General features: G+C 49.8%; 1 protein-coding gene across 2 annotated transcripts in view; it reads right to left on the bottom strand.

The window, feature by feature from the left end:
• The window catches only part of GSN (gelsolin), a 55,282-nt gene extending 40,246 nt beyond the window's left edge, over positions 1 to 15,036 (bottom strand). The window contains exons 1-2 of one of the 2 annotated variants that reach the window (XM_057721209.1): positions 14,929 to 15,036; positions 3,648 to 3,735 (exon numbers count right to left, since the gene is read on the bottom strand). The gene's annotated coding sequence lies outside the window, so the exon portion shown is untranslated. The remainder of the gene's footprint in view (positions 1 to 3,647; positions 3,736 to 14,928) is intronic. The other variant, XM_057721211.1, reaches the window with a different exon arrangement.
• Between the last annotated feature and the right edge of the window lie 5,492 nt (positions 15,037 to 20,528).

The raw sequence follows: 20,528 nt of genomic DNA on the forward strand, positions 1-20,528 counted from the left end.
CGAGGGAGGGAGGGAATATGGGGATATGTGTATAAAACCAGATGATTGAACTTGGTGTACCCCCCCCCAAAAAAAAAAATTCGAATTGCAATAAATACTTGAGCCAGGCCCAAGCTCTGTCACTGAAGGGCTGGGTGACCTTGGAGGAGTCACTGTCCCTCTCTGAGCCCCAGATTCCTCAGTCATAAGATGAAGGTGCTGGTAGATTGATGCCCAAGGTCTATGACTTTTTTTAACTAAAAATTTTTTTCTGTTTAGTATTTATGAAAACTATGATAGGTCAGCCTTGCGCTGAGTGCTGGGGCTAAAAGACAGCTAAGACCTGGTCCAACCCTCGGAGCCGAGCCCTGTGCCAGACCCCAGTGGGGGAAACGTAAAGGCATTTTCAAACCACTCAGCACCCCATTACAGGCTCCCTTCAGGGCTTCTGGGGACACCCTGTTTCCAGTTCAGATTACAGATTTATGGCCACAGAGGAGGCCTCCCAAAGGGGCAGATCATGACACGGACTGGGCCATTACCAACCAACAGGCAAATAAAGATAGCCGAGCCACCACTAAGTACCAGGCATATGCTTAGGACTTTACTTCCCCATCATTAACCCTTAACAACCCTATTATCACCCCCATTTCACAGATGAGGAAACCGAGGCTGAAAGGGGTTAAAAGATATGTGAAGGGGCACATAGCAACTCAGAGTCAGAGTGATGCTCAGACCAGCTTGCCTCTGGAGCCCAGGGTGTAACCGAACCCCAGAGAAACAGCTCAGGCAGGCTGATCAATGGGGGAATGACCCAACAGGGCACAGAGACACAGAGCACTTTACAGTGCGTGCGTAGATGGGTGGGAGTGGCAAGGCTTCACCCAGCGATACTCATTCTCTCCAACCAGTTCACAGCACTGAGCCTCCGCTCCACCCTCCCCTCTGCCTCCCACCAACTGATTGTTCTCAAATCCCACTGCTCAAGCCACTCCTCAGCTCGAGACCTGCCAAGGCTCCCTGGCACCCAGAGGATCGGGACCCTGCGTTCAAGGCCTCTCCCACGCCCACTCTCCCGGTCGACCGCTGCCACTCCCCACCTCAACCCCACCCTCCTGCTTTAGCCCCTCTGCTCACTAGTCCCCAAGCACACAGGTGCCACAGGGAGCCAAGCCTTTGCACGTGTGCCTCCCTTGCCCGGAATGCCCATCCTCTCAGCCCAGCACCTGACTCAGGGGGAAGCCCTCCGTGGCTCCCAGGGCGCCGGGTGTCAGCCACCACAAGTCTGGGTCTCCCAGGGCCGGACGGGGTCTGATTCACCTCCCCTCCCCAGTGCAGAAGCTCAGCAATGAAAAACATGCAAGGAGCCCACAGAATGCTGGAAAGTACACACTTCAGGACTGCCCAACACCAAGCCTCATACCAAGGCACAGGGTCAGGACGCCACAGTGTGGAAGAGCCCAAAATGACAGCCTCGGGCTTCATCAGGGTGGGACTCGTGACTGTCTCTTTCAAGGGTTCTAATAAGGAAATCGGGGCAGACCCCTCCCCTACTTTAGAACTCCCAGTGGTTCCCGAGGGGTCTCGGACAAAATCCAAACTCTAACCAAGGCCCCCAAGGGCCCTCACGGCCGAAGTGCTGCCGGGTCTCCAGGCCCTTCTCCCTCGTGCTCCCTTCTTTCAGTTCCTCAAGGCCTCGCTCATGATGTTCCCTCTGGCCAGGGCTCTGTTCCTTACCTACTCAGCCACCTTCCACTCTACCTTCAGGTCTGAGCATTTTCAGGAAGGCCCCCCTCATCCGTCCAGACGAGATCCCATCACACCCACCAGATCCCATATGCTCTCATAACGCTGGTCCTTTCCTTCACAGCTGAGGAAAAGAATGAATGTCATGTGTATAACGACATGTGTAAGACCCAAGATTGTAAGACCCATGAGATTTGCAACAATCTCATTCTTTGCTGATTCTCCAACACCCAGTCCTGGGCCTAAATATCTGTCCAGCGAATGCACGCATGAGGGAATGAACGCGTGAATGGAACTCAAGACAAGAAGGTGGTCAGAATCCTGCTGAATATTTGAGGCAAAAAACCAGGGCCCTGATGAGAAGTAGGAGATAAAGTGTACAGTACAGCCTGCCAGAAGCAAAGAGGAGAGAGAGCTTCTAGAAGGAGGTATCCGAGGCTCCAGAGAGGTAGGACATGGAGAGCTGAGGAAACACCACTGGATTGTGACAAGGAGGAGGTCACCGGGCCCCCCCGTGGAGGTGGGCGTGAGGCGGGCACAGCCCAAGGGTGGAGGAGGGAAGAGGTGAACACGCAAAGCCCTCAGCTGACAGGCGCTCACTCAGTGGGTGCTCCCTTCTGCAGACGTGGGAAAGCAGAAGACGGTCCCTGTGTCATTGTCACCAAAAGCATAACTGTTTGGTGACACATCACTTTGGGGCAGTTGTCAGGCCTGGGCGTTGTCAGGGGTCGGTCTCAAGAGCAGGAGCTCCAGAACCAAGATGGCCCCCCTCCCTCCCATCTGGGCAGCATCAGGGATACCCTTTTATCTAGAACCCTCGGGACACAACTGCAGTTGCACAAGTGCCCCTCTCCAGACCCAGCGGGCTTTGTAGGAATCCCCAGTTTTGAGGACAAAGTATTCTGGAGACCATCGGAAGGCCCTTTCATGTAAGCTTGGGGAAAGAGGAACAGCTCCAACTGTGGTTAGCGTCTCGTGTCACCACCTGGAAGCCAGCTGGGCCGCAGCGATGAGTAAGCCCTGCGGCATTCGGCCTCTTCTCCTTTCGGCAGCCGAGGGTGATGTCGTGACCTGGAGGGGTGTCTTCCAGGCTCTCCGCACGGTGGCTGTCACAAACTCCCTTCTTTCTGTTCTGACACTAGAAGCTGGGTTATTCCCCTAGTGCTAATCCTTCCGCTTTTCACAGCCCACAAAGCCCTTCAGTTTCTACAAGCCTGTGCAGTCCTCACGACAAGCTTGTTAGGTGGGTGGGGGAGACCAATGCACTCATTTTCCAGGCAGAGAAACCGAGGCTCGAGCAGGGACCTGAGCCAGGTGTCCTGCTTCCAGCCAGAGGACTCTGCACTCCACCCTGCGCCTCTCAGCCTCCTTCACCGGGTCCCCTGTGAATCTGATAGTCAGGTGGGCCCCGCCTGCCAGCTGTCCCAGGTGGGTATGCCTCACCCACCTTCCCAGTGACTCACACGTCTCACTCCTCCTAGGGTCAACAAGCCGCTGGGAGCCTGGACAGCCGCACCCCAGCTTTTCTCACCTCTCCAAAGAATGCCTGCACCTCCTCCTCACGGGAGTCCACCCTCTTACAGAAGCGCTAACAGAGGCCTTGAGAGGGAAAGCGCTTTCCTACAGCCACGCAGCGTGCAAGCAGCCCAGCCAGGGTAGGGCTCCAGGAACCCTGGCACACAGCCCAGTTCTTGCCTCTTCCCCACGGGTCACCCTTGCCTGGCCTCCCTCTCAAGGGAGGGTGAGAAGCAAATGAAGTAAAGGGCAGAGACGTTCTCTGAGCCTTACTACAAAACCCCCAGGAACTGCCTTTGATTCACTTGTGGTGACCAGCGGCTGCTTCCCCAGTCCCCTCCAGGCTCCCCTGCGCAGCCAGCGCTGGGTTCAGAAGGACGCCGGGGTGTCTGCACTGCTCTACCTACCTTGCAGGGCTGTGGGGTGAAGAGGGTTGCTCCGTCGGGAGGTGTTGGGACCAAGGCGGAGGCACGGTACGGGGGTTATCGGCACCACCTGCAAAGAAAGGGCCAAGACTCCCAGGGTCAGGGGCTCAAGGTCATCTGGTCAAAGCCCCAATTGATGCTTCCACTCGTCCCCAATCCCTGCCCACCCTCCCAGGGTCACACAGCCCCTACTTGCTCACCTCTAGCAATGGGGCACTCACTTCCTGCCAAGGATGCAAGACCTTCTGTTAGACAGTATGGCTGGTTAAAAGAACTGTCACTAGGATGTGCTAAAATCTCTCTCCCTATGCCTCATACATGCTGGTCCTAACTCCACTCTCTGGGCTCAGCCAGAACAGGTCTGTCACTCTGCTTCCCAATGTCTTCTTAGAGACTTGAAGAGAGTAACTCTGAGCCCCTCAAGTCTTCTACAAGTTGTACACCCCCTTTCCTCCAGCTCTTCCTGAGATCAAGGTGTCTGGTCCCCACCCCCACTTCCCTGATCTACTTCAAATGAACTCTGTCCCTCCTGACAGCACAAGACCCAGAATGAAACATTTAGATGAGCTCTGTCCAGAGCAGGGCAAGCAGAACTCTCACCTCCATCACTGTAGATATCATGCCTCTACTAATCCAGCCTAAAATCCCATGAGCATTTAAGGTAACCTCATAGCATGACTGAATTTCACTTATTGTCCACTTCAGAGCTGTGGTTCAAGATCCTGGGTTGAGATTAAAATGGCCCCTCATTTAACTAATATGTAACTTAACCAAGTTCCTTCACCTTTCTAAGTCCCAGTTTCCTTCTCTGTAAAGGAGGGATTATGTGTAGAACCTACCCCACAGGGTCATCATGAGGATTAAATGAGATAAAATATGTCCACAGGTTTGAACAGTGTATGTGCTTACTTTGATTATTAGTTAAATCTCTAAGTCATTTTCTAGAAATGATATCTTCCTCATCCTGTACTTGTGCAGATTGGGACCCAAGCTGTTTACATGCCACATCCCCATCTCTCTGCTCAGCATTGCTCTACTGTTACAAGACTGTATTATCATTATCTGGTGAGGGGTCTTTCTCTCCCATCAGACTGTGAGCTCCATTAGAATGTTTGCCTCTGGAGCTCCAGCCCTGGCACGTGACCTGGCCCACAGAGGACCAGTGGGTATATGCTAGATGACTACACGAAGGACCAGCCTATGTCAGCCCCAGAGTAGATTGTGCAGCCCAGTCTTTCAGGCCCCACACTTTCAGAGACAATGTGGATCTTCACCCTTCCTCACTCCCAGACTCCTGGTCATCCACATTCAGGGAGTAGCTGAGCAAACTGGCTCCAGCCTGAACTGGAAAATTTCTCTGCCCAAACCAGCTTCTCTAAGCCAAGGGGAGAGAATCCAAGATTCCAAATGCAGTGGAGCCCTGCAGGCTCCTGGGATTAAGACACAAATGAACCCTATTCTTAGCTGACAGTTAATGGCCCAGACATTCCTGTGGATTTCTGCATTGAGAGTGGCACGGGGGTATAGCGAGGGATCTGCAAAGAGGCTGGCTGCTTATCTGGGCCCTATGACCTGGAGTTAAATGCCACCTCCACGGACCCTCTTCAAAGAGTTCCACAGAAACTCCCCGGTTCCACGGGACAGATTAAAGTAGAGCTGGGTTCCTGCAAGTGACTAACGACTTCCCACTTTCTGTTAACTCCGTGAGGACGAGCCTTTCAAATCTTCAACATGCCTCCAAATCTCACCCTCGTCCTCATCGGCGGTGCTGCATTTGTTCCCAAGTGCAACCTGGTCTGCCCTCAATGTCCCCCATCTCAGCAACAGCACCGTCACCCACCACCCACACGCTGGGCCAGGCCAGACACCTGGGCACCACCCTCTTCAGCCTCCCCCGATCTGTCACTCTCGCCCCCAAAACCGCCATGTCCCGCTGGTTCTACCCGAATGCATCCACTTCTCCCCACCCCCACTGCCAACATCTTGGTCCAGGCACCATCGCCTGTCACCTGGGAGACTGCAGTGCTTCCTACATAGTCCTCCCACTTCCGCCTCCTCCCCTACAGGGCAAGCCCAGACCACGTTCCTCCTCTGCTCAGACTCAACCATGGCTCCCCGAGAGGCCCCCAGATGAAACCTAAGATCCTCAGTGAACTTCTCAACATCTTTCATGATCTGCCCCATCAGCACCTTGAGCTTCAGCTCTCATCAGTTCCTGCCTTCCATCCACACCCCTCCAAGCTCCAGCCAGATGCAGCTGCACTCTGTTCCTTGAGTCTTCCTGTAATCTTTGCACAGAATGTTTCCTCTGTTCCCAAATTCTCTTCCATCCCTGTTCTTCTTTTCTCCTTCCGCTCACGATCAAGCCCAGCTTTCCTCCAAGAACTCTTCTCTAACCTCCGCTTCCCCTGTGAGGCTGAGCTCCTCTGAGCCCCCACCCATCTCCCCTGTCACACTGTTATGGTCTGTTTCCAAGTCAGCCTCCCCCATCAGACAAGACCTGCTCCCCTGTACCCCAACACCTAGCCTAGAGCGACCACAGTTCAAGATTCATCGAAGGAAGAAACGTCTAAATCACAGGCACACGCATTTACACGTGTGTGCACATGTGCATAAATTCTTACTCATGGCCACACACATTCACAGAGATGGCAAAGGGTACAGGTGCTGCCATCTATGGGCAAAAAGAGCATCACACTCTTTTCCAGGCTTTGGACACTGGGAGCCCCCGAGTTTCAAACTCGACTGGGTTTAGAATCAGCTCCAGTTAACTCCAAGTTGGTCTGTTTTCCATCTGGGACCTTAAGGCTGCCGCAACTTAGAGACAAGGTCTGTAAAGCACTGGCTCTAGTCCACTGCCCACAGGCTGGATGCAGCCATAAAGAAGGGGGTCTCCTTGCAGTACTCACCATCCCAGCCTGGTGCCTGCTTGCTGAATTAGATCTTAGAGAGGGAGAGCGGCACTTTCTAATGGTCAGAGCTGCCCACCAGTGGAAAGAGAGGGTAAAGAGCTTGCCGTTAGTGAAAGTGTACAAGCACCAGGGACCCCATCTGTTTGGGTGGCAGAAGAGGAGCTTTCTGCCCTGGCGTGGAGCGGGGGGGGGGGGGGGGGGTGGTTGGAGGAGGTTGGAACAGAGGTGTTTTTATCCTCAAAGACCGCTCCCAGCTGACTGGGAGGACCCTCAGATTTGGTGGGGGCAACATATCTGTCCAGGAACGCCAGAAGGGTTCAAATGGGCACCCCAATGACAGCAGTTCTCATTTTTTGAGCATCTACCAAGTGTTAAATTCCTTACATGCATCATGTCTCATCCTCACAATAACTCAGCCAGCAGATGTCACAGTCCCTATTTTGTGAAGGAAGGACACAAGTTCAGAGAGGTGAAGCAATGTGCTCGGGGTCACACAGCTAAGATGTCTGGGCGGCTCCCACCAAGTCAGGCTGCCTCCCTGATATCTGGGTCTCACTAAATTTCAAGCTATAAGGCTGGGCCACTTGCTCACTAGAGAAAAATATAAAACTCCAGTTACTCTAGACCAGGGGTTAGCAAACTTTTACTGTAAAAAGCCAGAAAGTGAATATTTTAGGCTTTACAGCCACTTACCCTCTCTTCCTTGTTTGGTTTTGGATTTTCTTTTTTACAATCTTTTAAAAATGTAAAAACCATTCTTAGCTTAGAGACATGCAAAAACAGGTTGGGGCTTCCCCAGGGCTGTAGTTTGCAGCCTACAGCTACAAGAGAATAATATTTATAATCTTAAGTATAAAAACTTCTGGTGGAAATGTTTATGCCAAATGCTAGGTCCTTCAGCTGTATTTCTCCCTCTTCAGATGGCTTCCTACTGAGTCAGTCTCTCCTGAAGAAGAGCCCTACCTCACTCTGCAATTAGGCAGCAAAATATTTCAAGGGGCTATTCAGATTCTAGAAATGCAAAACTGTGGACCAAATACAGTTCAACTCAGTGTTGTGAAGAGACGAGGAAGGCAAATACGATGCGTAGAAAGAACCTCAAAGATAAGATGTCAAGAGATCTGGGCTCTAGTCTGGGCCCTTTAGAATCTTACTAGGCAAAGTGTGGTCCCTACACCAGCCACATTTGCATTACCCAGGAAAGCATCAGAAATACAGAGTCAGGCCCCACTCCAGACCTACCAAACCAGAATCTGCATTTTCACAAAATTCCTAGGTGATCTGTGTGCAGGGTAAGTTTGAGATGCTCTAGAACATCTCTTACATCCAACTGTAGCATTGTTAACAAAACCCTTCCCTTGAGGAGAGAAAGGGTCCAAAGGCATCTTTTTTTATGTCGTAGTATTGTCTCTGCCCTAAGATTTGCACTAGTGACCTCAAAAAGCATCCCACTTTAGGATGCACAGTCAAGAAACCAAGACCTGCCACTGGATCCTGAAATTAAGCCTTCCACTGGTGGAAAAGTAGACCTGGAAGGACTATAGAAGGTGCCAGTCCCCATTTCACAGTGGCAGAAACCGGCTAGAGAGGGAAAAGATTTTCCCAGGACCACACTGCCAGCACAGACCAGAGGTCTGACCCTAGCCAGGTTCCTTAATCTTCCCAGGCCTTGGGTTTAATAATAACTGAAATCATTTTGGTTTAGACGAGTACTTTTAAAAGCTCACAACTGGTGGAGTGGTAATCAGAGAACTTGCTTTGGGCTTTAGGAAAGTCACTTGCTCTATCTGGGTGCAGGTATCCCTGGCCAGGAAGTGAGGAGGTGGGACCAGGAGACTCCCCAGCTGTTAATGGTCAGAATCTGGAAACGGTTTCGAGGCGAGGAGGCAGTCAGGAGAGGGGCCTCCAGCAGAGGGTGACCACAGTCACACCAAAGTCTCTGGGCTGGAAACACAAAGGCAGGTCCTTCCGTCCTCAGCAAGGAGGCAGAGCAATGACCGGGCATAAGCTCAAGGTCTTACGGCAAGTGCAACGCAGAACCTGGAGTGAGAACCAGCTTCTCTCTGCCTCTTCAACCTGGGATCTTAATCGTTATCCCTTACTGATGCTGACCTGTGCAAATCTACGGGCAGACCTCATTTTATTGCACTTCGATTTATTGTGCTTCAGAGATACTGCGTTTTTTACAAATTGAAGGTTGGTGGCACCCTTTGAGCAAATGGCCTTGTGGCATCATTTTTCCAACAGCATTTGCTCACTTTGTGTCTCTGTGTCACATTTTGGACATTCTCACCATATTTCAACCTTTTTCACGATTATTACATCTGTTATGGTGATCTGTCATCAGTGATCTTTGCTGTTACTACTATGACTTGCTGAAGTCTCAGATGATGGGTAGCATTTTTTAGCAATAAAGTATTTTTGAATTAAGGTATGTACGTTATTTTTTTAGGTAGGATGCTGTTGCACACTTCACAGACTATAGTATAGTGTAAACATAACTTTTACATGTGCTGGGAAACCAAAGATGTTGTGTGACTCACTTTATTGCGATATTCACCTCATTATGGTGACCTGAAATCAAACAGCACCTCCAAGTTATGCCTGTAATTGCCAAGTGAAGAAATGAAGTAGGATGTTTCAGGCAAATGGTCCCTCAGCCTTCTAACAGGACAGCTAGCCTTTTGATAACCAGCTTCTGATTCCTCGTGAATGGCTGGTAGAAACAAGAACTGCTACAAGCTTTCATGGGTGGCAATTTGGCAAATGCCAATTACAGCAAAAGCTGTAAATATATCATTTTCAACCCAACAACTTCATTTCTTGGGCTCTTTTCTAGAAAACAATGAAAGAGGAATAATTTATGCACAAAATGTTCATTGCAGCACTGTTTATAAACAGCCTGAATGTCTAATAATAGAGGATCAGCTAAGTGAACCATTCACACCATATATACAATAATCAAGAATAATAAAAAACCAGGTCAGCATTTATCATTTTAATAATAAAAACGTAAAACTTGTTTTTTACAAATTAAAGGCATGATTTCATTTCTTTAATCCCCTAGACTACTGGAATGAAAGATTTTAAATAAACAAGCATTTACCTACTTAGGTGGGGTAAACTTTTAAAACGCTTTAAAAAATTAAATTTAGAGTCCTAAATAACATGAAAAAATATTTATGTTACAATGTTGGAAAAAAGCCAAAAAGAATAGACAATTACAAATGTGGTATGACCACATTTATGTGGGGTAAAAAAAAATGTGCTGAAAATATCAGGAAGGAAATGCATCCAAATGTTAGCAGTGATTATCTCATGTTGACAGAATTATGGACAGTTCTTATTTTTTATACTATTTTTATTTTCTACATTTTCTGTCATAAAGAGTTGTTATATTTAGAAAAAGAAAAAAAGTCATTGCAGGGGAGGGGGAAGTACCCATATCCCATGGGTATCCCACCCATACCACTTTGCCACTCCCCCAAAATTAACTAGTCTTTACTGAGTACCCACCAAGCGCTCAGCCCAGCCACTACAGAAAGAAAATTAAGGGCCAAGCCCCGCCCTGAAGGTTCACATATACTGTGTATATATTCTTTGTTTGGCAAATAAGCTCAGCCCAGATGATATCCTGATTGAAGCTGGAAAGAAATAAGGCTGTTTGCTTAACCAGTTCAGCAGAATAAATCCACCCCTACTGGTGTGGCGGCGCCTTCATCCCAGTTCCCTGAGAAGCTCCGCAGCTCAAACTGCTTCTGGAGCCCCCTTGGGAAGAACATGTTTCAGGGATACATTACAGCCCAGGAAGAAAACTTTTAGCCCTGAAGCCAAGCACTGAATACAAGAGGTTCTGAGGCAGAACCAGCCAGGTACCAGGAATGAGTAGGATGGGGTGCCTGGGAAGGAACCTAACTGGCCATGGGGTCCCTGGGAACCGCTGGGCATGAGAGCTCACATCTCCAGGCCTCAGTTTCCTCATCTGTAAAATGGGACCCATAACAACCTCAGGGCTACTGTGAGACTCAAAAAAGAGAAAGTAAGGCATTTCATCTCTTTAGACTGAGCCTCAGTTTCCTCATCTGTAAAACGGAGCCAATATCTCCTCCTAGTAGAGCTGTTAAAAGATTAAACAAGGCAGTGAAGACAAAAAGTGAATGCAGACAGTAAGACTACTACAGACAGGGGCCCTCATCCTTATTGCTTGTAGAACAGGGAATAGGATACATGAATGAATCCTAGGCCTCAACTTCCTTATCTGTAAAACGGGCAACCAATTCAGTCCACAAAGATCAGATTTATGAGCAGTAGCTGAATCTCCAGCTGGCACTGGTACAAGTCACTGAAACAAGGACGACTGCTGTGGGCTCACTTCATGCTTATAGATGTGCAGGTCCCATGTTCTTACACGGGGCACAAAGCCCTCTGACTCAGAGGCCACCAGAGCCAGGAAAGCCTGACATTATTCTGTCCACCCTGCTAGTGCCAGGTGGACACTGGGGCCCAGAAGAAGGCACAGATTAGCTCAAGTCACCCAGTATTTTGTCAGTGGCAAAACCGGGACCTAAGCCCAGGCCTTCTGCTGTCCGGCCTTGCCCACCACGCCCACCGCTGTCCTCTGCCCTGCCCTGAAATTGTTGATGTGGTCCCGGGCAGGGCAGGGGAGAGCAGTCAGTCTACAGCAGGGGGTGGGGGGTGGAGAGGAAAAGCCACAGAGCAGCAGGAACCCAGTCTGCCTGTGGTCTCCAAACTCACAAACCACATCAGGCTGAAATATGACACACGCTCACTCAGTTGAAAGGGAAGAGATATTTTTACTTAACATCCCCCAGCTGTCTGAACACTGGTGTCTTTCTTTCCCTCCCCCCAAAAATGCATAGCTCCTGGGACCTGGTTTTCCCTGCTTCTGCTGGCATTTTCTCAGGAAATAACCAGGCAGAGGGGCAGAGGGGTGCCCACGCTTCCTGGCTTCCCCAGAAAGCTTCGCAGAGCATGGGCTCAAATGGTGAAAGGAGAGGGACAGGGCCTGGCTGGGCCCCCTGCTAACTCTCTGAGTGACCTTGGGCAAGTCTGTGCCCTCTCAGAGCCTAGATTCCCTGAAATGGAGGGAAGATGGACTTACACTCTGGAGTCTTCTAAACAGTACTGTAGGGAAAAGTGTGAGTCCTGAGAGGCCCCTCCAGGCCTCTGTGCTGCAGAGCTGAGTGTCTCAAGCCATGCACACTGGTTTGCATCCCTGTCACAGCCACAGCAAAACTCTCCCTTCAGTTCTCATAATGTCAGGACTGGACGGAACCTCCAGAAGAACACTTAGTGTAGTGATGAAGAGCTACAGCTCTACAGTCAGACCTCTGGAATCCCGGCACCGACACCTAACAGTCTCACAACCCAAGGCATTTATTTAGCCTCTCTGAGCCTCAGTTACCTCCTCTCTAAAAGTGGATAATAGTACCTACCTCAGAGGAATGGTTGTGAGGAACTAACAAAGTAATTATTGTTCCAGCACTTGGTTTACTAAAAGGTAGCTTTTTATTATTATCATGGAGACCAACATGCGCCTATTTTACAGATGAGGACACTGAGGCCCAGCAAGTGGACTTGCCCAAGGTCACTCAGAAGAACTCAGACTACAGCTCCACTCCTAAGTCAGCGTGTCTAACTTCTCTCAGGCCTGCGATCTCTAATAACCAAATATACGTGCTCAGAGGCTGTAGATACGGGCTGTAAGGTTTTCTTGAAGAAAACCAGAGACCAAAGTCTCAGCAAAGGATGACAGACCACGCAGAAATCATCTTCGTGACCTGGCAACTTCTCATGAGAGACCCAAACTGCCCACATGGAGTGTGGGAGACGTGACCCTCTGGCACTGGATGGCTAAGAAGTGTGAAGGCATCCAGTGTACAGCTCTTGCTTGTGACAGCTCGGCAGAAGTACACATGTGGCTGTCAACAGGGGCAACCTCTGGAGAAAGAAGAGGGTTTTCAGGGATGAAACTCACTCTGTATACACTTCTCTACGTGTGAATCTTTAACAATATTTTTTTGCTTTAAAAGTAAAACCCAATACTGAAAAACTCAGAATAACTTAGCAAACTTATCCAAGAGCTATAAGCCTATTGTCTGCTTTTAGATAAAATTTACTGTAGGTTTTGAAAGGTTCTCCAGCTGGGCTTCCAGAATCTTCCATCCTGGTCCATCCCATGGTCACTGCTTTGGTTCAGACCTGCACTCTTTCACTTGACCATCCAACAGCCTCCTCGGGATCCCCCTGCCTCCAGTTTAGCCCCTTCCAATGCATCTGCTACATCAGCCACCAGATTAATGAGAGTTTTGATCATTGCCTTCAGGCCAAAGTCCAAGCCCTTAGTTTACAACCTAGTTCCATTTTGATTTACAGTCTCAACTCCCACCACTTCACCACTCCCTCACCTGCCATTCTAGCCATGTAGATTGCTCAGAAAACCTTAGTACCTTTGCATGAGCTATTCCTGCTTCTTAGAATGTCTTTTTCTCAATCACCTTATTCCGTAGTAAACTGTTACTCATTTCTGAGGCCTGGGTCACCCAGACAGACTTAGTCACCCCTTTATAAGCTAAAGTAACTCTTAGTATTACGTGTTTGTTTTAGCCACTATAGATGAGAAGCATCTTGAGGACAAATAGCTTTGTCCTCCTCGGGGCTTTTGGGCCCTCACTGGGCAGGACACAGAACACAGGCCCAGAAGAGTGCAAAATCAAGGAAGGAGGGAAGGAAGGAAATGCCATGTGAGGCAAACGCTACAGCCCCCTTCTGGGAGCCGCTTGCTTTTCCAGATTCCTGTTGGTCCATAATAAAAAAGACTATGGAAAATTCTGGAGTGACGTTCCCTTCCCTGATTCACACGGAAACCTTTGCTGCTGTGAAACTCACCCGGGTGCCAATCCAAGCTCCCCCGGCTGTTTACAATTTCCCTGGCATTTATAAATAGCGAGGCCCCAGAAAGGAAAATGGAGTTTCAAGGGAGCTGGACGCGGACTGCCCCCCCTCCCAACCTTCCTCCTCTGTCCCTAGCCTCTTCCCCTTAATTAACATCCCCAAGAAACACCAACCAGCAGCCCCACGTGTGGGTGTGTATTGGGGTGGAGAGGGGGCTGGTGTGCAGTGCTCGGTTTCTTAGCGAATGGAACTCGAGACTCAAGAGAGAGTCTAAAGCCCCACCAGCTAGAAGTCAGCTAAGTGCAAAGGGGAACTGGGTCCCAGCCCTGCCCCTTCTTCCTTGTGTGACCATCAGCCAGTCACAAACTCTCAGGGCCCTTTAGTTTTCTCAGCTGTGGAACGGGGCTGGGGTGAGTCTCCAACAAGCTATGGTCACTGTAAAGTGTAGCGCAAGAGTTCACAGTAGCCTGGTCAGAAGTATCATCCTGGGAGAACAGGACCTGCAGGATTAAGCCTCAGAAGAGTCCCCAGAGGCCCTGCCTTCCACAAAACACAGTTACCCCCAAGGCAGCCCTGAATGTCCTTGGCTCTACAGAGCTCTGGGTGTTGCAAAGATGGCCTCTCTGCTCTGAGGAAGATGTGAGAGCACAATAAAGGGCAGATGTCTGGGCAGGTGAGGGGCCGCAGAGGAAGCCAATGTCCCCTGCATCCCCAACAGCCTCCAAGGACCCAGGTTTGCTTTTGGCCACTGCCCAGAGCAGCCCGCCTGCACCGGGCCAGGGGACACTGCTGTAATCAGGTTCTGGGGCGTCTGAACCTGAGAAGAGATGGGGGCCCAGAGAGAAAAGGAGCTTCCAATCACTGTCTTCAACTCTGAAAGACGTTTCCGTGTGAGTCAAAGAAGGGAACATACTCTACAGGGCGGAGGAAGTGACAGCACCGACCGGTAGCAAATGCAAGCGGCTTCCAGACGAGTAGAAGGAAGAACTTTCTAAAAGTCCTGGGCCCTTAAAGAGGAAGGAGATGGAGGGCTCCTCATCGCCGGGGGAGCGCATGGAAAGGCGTTAACCCTGGAGTCGAGGATCCGTGGAGCAGCCTCCCCAGCGGAGCCGCCGCCGGGAGGCCACCTGCAAGGGGGTGACCCCGGGCCCACCTACCCCACCCGCGCGAACTGGGTTAAAGGTAGCTCAGGTGCTTGCAGCACGATGGGACCTGTGGGTGGAGGCCTGGACCCCCTCCTCCCCTGCCCTAGTCCACACCCCCACCCCAGTCCAACTCTCCTTGGTCCTCTGGAAGACCAGCAAGGTGAGGGAGGAAGCCCTGCTCCAGCGATGCCCCGTCTGCCGGGCCGAGCTCCAGGCGCGGGCGAGCTCGGACCGCGAGGGGAGGGAGAAGGACCCAGATGCCCCGGGGTCGTGGTCGCTCCCTTCCCCTACCTGCTGCTGCGGCGCTGGCGACGGCGACTGCTGGGTCCAGCTGTGCTCGGCTGGTTCGGGGCGGCGGGGCAGAGGCGCTGCGGTCGCTGGGCGGGGGTGGGCAGGGCGCGGGCGGGAGCAGCCCTCGGGGCGGGGCCGCCGGGCGGTGGGGGGAGGGGGGAGGAGAAGCGCCGGCCCCTCCCATAGGCGGCGGGGAGGATGGAGACTGGCTGCAGCCTGGAGTTCGCGGAGTGCATGGTGTGTGACTTTGCCCAAACCCTCGCTAGTTGCCCAAGGAAAGCATCAAGCTCCCTGCTTTGCACGGGAGGAAAGTGAGGCCCGGAGCGCGGAGGGGAGATCTGCAGGAGCCTGGGGGGGCTGGCTGGAGGTGGGGGAAGAAACCCCCGGGGAGCTCCTAAGCTGGGCTGGGAGCAAAGAGCTCAGTTGGGATGGGCAGCGTGCAGAAGCAGATGCAGCTCCGGGGGGATGTCAGGCTTCAGGATGCAAAGCCCTCAGAGGGTGAACTGGGCAACCCACAAAAGCAGAGGAGGCGTATAAGCGGCAGCTAGACGCTCCGAAAGGAACAAAGGAGCAGAGTGATTCCCAACTGCATTCAGAAATGAGAAACACATGCAATGCCAAAGCGCATCCCTGTCCTTAAAATATTAAGCAGGGGCTTTGGAGTCAGACTGCCTGGGGTGGACCCCCGGACCCCCCTGACACTAGTCCTGTAACTTTAGGCAAGTGACAATGTATTAAAGTTTCAATTTCTTCATCTGTAAAATAGGCATCGTAGTTTCCTCTTCATGGGGCTGTTGGGAAGACTCAGTGAGAGAAAGACTCAACACAATGGCTGGTACTGTGGGATCTCTATAAATGGAAGTTCTTATTAGTGTGATGGCAGATATTAATTTAGATAGTGAAGCAAATCCACATTGTCAAAAAGATGAATGCAAGGTCACTTTTAAACAAATGTAATATTTTATTTATCGCAATAGCATCTCACATGCATTTGAGAGAGCCACTTACGATGGAGCAGGGCATAGGACAACCTCCCAGCAGTCCTGGCGCAAATATGAGTTCCTGGCCTCTTGCAGCTGCTCTGTGACTCCAAGTTGGGAGGACTCACGCTACAGGAGACTAGACCATCTGACTGAGTTGTCCATTCCCAGCTTAGGTGCTGGCAGCAATCTCATGTTCAGACGGGTAAATCTCCCTCCAATACAAGGTAAAATGTACCAGGTCAGTAATTGCTGGATGCTGGGAATCAGAGACAGAAAAGCTGATGTTGTGTAAGTAGCAGAGAAGCTAAGAGCACAGCACTCACTTCCTGGTTTCACCTAGTGTTTCCATTGAGTAGCATCCAGGGATGCCATGGGGTCTGGGGAAATCCCAGCCTGGCTCCTCCTCCCGCTGCCATCCCTTTCTACAGCTCTAGTAATTACAGGAACCATTTCTTGAACACCTTGTGCCATGCACTAGGCTTCCCATACGCTAGCAACCTTCATCCTCACCTTACCTGCTGCTGCCCCCCCAAGGTAGGCATGACCATGTACAGTTTTCAGATGAGGAGACCCAGGCAAAGAGAGGGTTAAGTAACTCTTCTGGGTTCACACAAGTGACACTGTACGAGTCTGAGTCTTTGGGCCCCTCTCCTTTGCTCAGTGTCCTCTGTCATCATCTGCCACTCTTCCTGGCTTGGGAAAGTCTGTGCAGTTTCACTTTCTCTGAGAACTGAAGCAGGGTGCCTCCCCTCACCCTCAGGAGGCTCCCAACCCCTCTCTGCCACTCCCTGCTTTTTATCCAGAGGCTGTCTGTGGCTCACTGTGGGACAGGTGGGGAGAAAGGCATAAACATAGACTATTTGGTTCTAAGCTCTCTGATTACAGTCCCCGGCACACACATGACCTGGAATTATCTAACATATCATTTCCAACCCCAGCAACTTCTCTCAGGCAGAGAGAGGGAAACCTCTGAAGCTGTGTCTCCAGAGAACTGGAGAATAGATATTGAGATGGAGGAAACATTGGGGAACATCTAGCCCAACCCTTCATTTTAGAAATGGGGAAACTGAGGCCAAGAGAGCAGAGAGGCTTGCCCACAGAATCCTCTAGGCTGTCACCAGAAGTAATTCAAAATAATGATTATAACAACAGTAACGACAACCAATAGGACATCGGAGGGTCAGGCAAATTCTTAACGCCTTGCTCGGCATTCATCAACAGGACAACGTGTGCTTCACAGCTCATCAGGGTATATCTTGACCTGACCTTTCAGTCAGGATCAAGTCTGCTTTGCATGGATGCATAGAGGTCCCCTCTGCCTTTGTGTCTTATTCTTATTTCTTTCCAGACTCCCTTTTTTTTTTTTTCCTCCAGACATGCCGTGTGTCTTGCAGGATCTTAGTTCCCTGATCAGGGATTGAACCCCAGGCTACAGCAGGCCAAGGAATTCCCTCTAGTCTCCTTTTTGTACTCCTCTCCCCGGCGGTCTAGGGATCAGGAAGGACTGTTTTCCCTGAATCTCACCTTCAGAGTGAATGTCTTCTTGTTCTTGCTGATATGAACTTCCTCTCATGGAAGAACTTTGACGTCTTTTGCCAGAAGACCACCTTTTTCCCAGGAGTGAGGATGGGGAAAACAAAGGCCACACCCAGGCCATGCAGTAGACAATTTGGGGGCATCTGCTCTCTCTTCTGAGAATGCTTTCCCCATCCAAAAGGGTGGCCCTCACTTGGTATCCAAGTTGGTACTATAACTCTCACCCCACCACAAACACAGTTGACACCATTTGGAGTGGACACCACAACCAAACTGGACTATCAGAATTTGGAATTAGAGTTTGGGACATAACAATTGAGATTAATCAACTGAGCATGTGAGGACTGGTCATCTCTGAAGGCCAGTGCCACCAATGTGAGGTCACTCTCTTCCACAGAGAAAGCCAATGAAACTCTCATTAAATGACTAGATGGGTGTGAAGAAACTCAGAGAGGAAAAGGCTGAGCTGACCAGGAAAGACTTCTGGATCTGTGAGGCTCTTTTGGATGCAGACCTCTCCTGGAGCTAGCTTCAGAAAAGTTGAGGACAAGAATTTTTTGAGTAGTAAATGCCTTATAGAAGCAGAGCCCAAGTGGAGATTTTGTGCAAAGGAGTAATTGAAGAAGTGCTCTCAGGAGAAATCTTGGAATATCTCAAGGAGCCCCAGGACAGGATTGCAGCTCGGCCTCAGGGTCAGACTAGAAACAGGGTTGGAGTACTAAGGAAACCCAGGAAGTACTCTCACTCCATCGTTCATCTCTGCCTGTCTGCTTCATTGCTCTATCTCACATGAGAAAAGCATCTCTGCTTTCCACAAAATGGCTTTTAGCAGCAGTGAGATGAACTCATTGTCCATGGCCCACATGCTAACTTGGGCAGATACCTGCCCTTTATCCAACTGATTTGAGTCGGAGTGGAGGTGGGTTTCCCCATTCAAGTCTCTGCATTGAGCTCACCTGTTTGACTGGGTACTCAATAGAAGGAGGAAGTGTGTTTGCTTGGTTTTCCAATATATCCCCGGTGTCAAGTAGTACCTGGCACAGAGCCGGTGCTTAGCAAATTTTTACCGAATTTAATTAATCAGTAAGTGAGGGAAACGAGAGATGTTTGGTCAGACAGAGTGAGTTGGGATGCCTCAGAAGGACTCAGGAGAGGCCTGCACTTTGAATTTCCAGAGCTGCCAATCCTGGCATCTTCTGAATGCCCCGAGCAGGAGTGCGTGTGTCCCACTGTTTTATTTTTTATTTTTATTTTATTTTTTTAAATTAATTGATTAATTTATTTATTTGGCTGCTTTGGGCTTTTGTTGCTGCACGCAGGCTTTCTCTAGTTGCGGGGAGCAGGGGCTACTCTTCATTGTGGTACGCGGGCTTCTCAATGCCGTGGCTTCTCTTGTTGCAGGAGCACAGGCTCTAGGTGCATGGGCTTCAGTAGTTGCAGCACACAGGCTCAGTAGTTGTGGCTCACGGGCTCTAGAGCACAGGGTCAGCAGTTGTGGCACACAGGCTTAGTTGCTCTGCGGCATGTGGGATCTTCCCAGACCAGGGCTTGAACCCATGTCCCCTGCATTGGCAGGCGGATTCTTAACCACTGCACCACCAGGGAAGCCCTTGTCCCACTGTTTTAATGAGAACTTAGAAGTATGTGTGCCATACAGTCGCTATCAACTCAGTCCTAACCCACTGTTTATCTATTTCCACATCTTTGGACTTCCTAGAAGGCCCAGTTCTATAAATGTGCCCCCAATATGCTAGTAAGATGCTGGACAGCATGAGCTTTGGAGAGGGTCCTGATTCTGACTTCCCCTCCATCCAGCCTCCCAGGTTAGATTTTCAAGGAAATTGCAAAAGAACCCAGACACCTTTCTTCCTTCTGCCATGCCTGTCATGCTGTCTGCAGCTACACACACCTGGCCTATGACAGTGGCACTTTAAATAAGAAAAACTAAAATTGTAATGATAACTACCACTTTGAGGATGCTTATTGGCCACTTTATTATTTCAATTAAGTGTTATAACTACCTCCAAGTTAGGTATAATCTTCAATTTTACAAATAAATAAACAGGCTCAGAAAAGTAAGTAACGTGATTAAGGTGTCACAGCTAGGTGAGTGGTAGCCTGGGATTTGAACGCAGGTCTGTTTCCAAAGTCCAGGCTCTTTCTACAGCCAAAGTGAAAGTCAAGGGGAAGATAAAGGCTTTTCCATGCCTCCTAGTCACGATCAGGAATTATTTCTCTTCATCTTGACAATGTTAGGGCCTGAGGTTGGACCCTTCCCTGTACATTTCATATAATGTTTTATGAAAACTCACTATTTCTTTATGTGGGAAGTATCTGGAGTTGTTTAAGAAATGTAAGCCTGTTTTAATAAAGATGGTACACTGCTGTGCTTTACAAATAAAAAGTAATTCATGAAACCCCTTAAACACATACACCAAGAAAACCTTTGACACAATGCTATTTTTCTTTATAATAATTGCCAAACTTGACTTCCTTTTTTTTTAAATTAATTAATTTATTTATTTTATTGGCTGTGTTGGGTCTTTGTTGCTGTGTGCAGGCTTTCTTTAGTTGTGGTGAGGGCTACTCCTCATTGTGGTGTGCGGGCTCCTCATTTCCGTGGCTTCTCTTGTTGCGGAGCATGGGCTCTAGGTGCGTGGGCTTCAGTAGTTGCAGCACATGGGCTCAACAGTTGTGACTCACAGGCTCAATAGTTGTGGTACACGGGCTTAGTTGCTCCGAGGCATGTGGGATCTTCCTGGAGCAGGGATCGGACCGTGTCCCCTGCATTGGCAGGCGGATTCTTAACCACTGAGCCATCTAGGAAGCCTCTGACACAATGCTATTTTTGTATTCTTTTATTCTGTACCCACAGAGGAAGCTCATGTTTTTTTGTTTTTTCCTTATATATTATTTACTTACTGCTTTTCTGAGTACAAGCCCTGTGCGTGGGGTGAAGGGCATAGAGATGAATCAGCCATAGACTCAATCTTTGCAGGGCCTGTGGCTAAGGAAACAGACAATTACAATAGGGTGTTATCGGAAGTAAGAAAGAGGAAGCTCAGGTTGAGAAGGGAGGAG

The sequence above is a fragment of the Hippopotamus amphibius genome, chromosome 2 (genome assembly GCF_030028045.1).
Source record: "Hippopotamus amphibius kiboko isolate mHipAmp2 chromosome 2, mHipAmp2.hap2, whole genome shotgun sequence".
NCBI classification, from domain to species: domain Eukaryota; kingdom Metazoa; phylum Chordata; class Mammalia; order Artiodactyla; family Hippopotamidae; genus Hippopotamus; species Hippopotamus amphibius.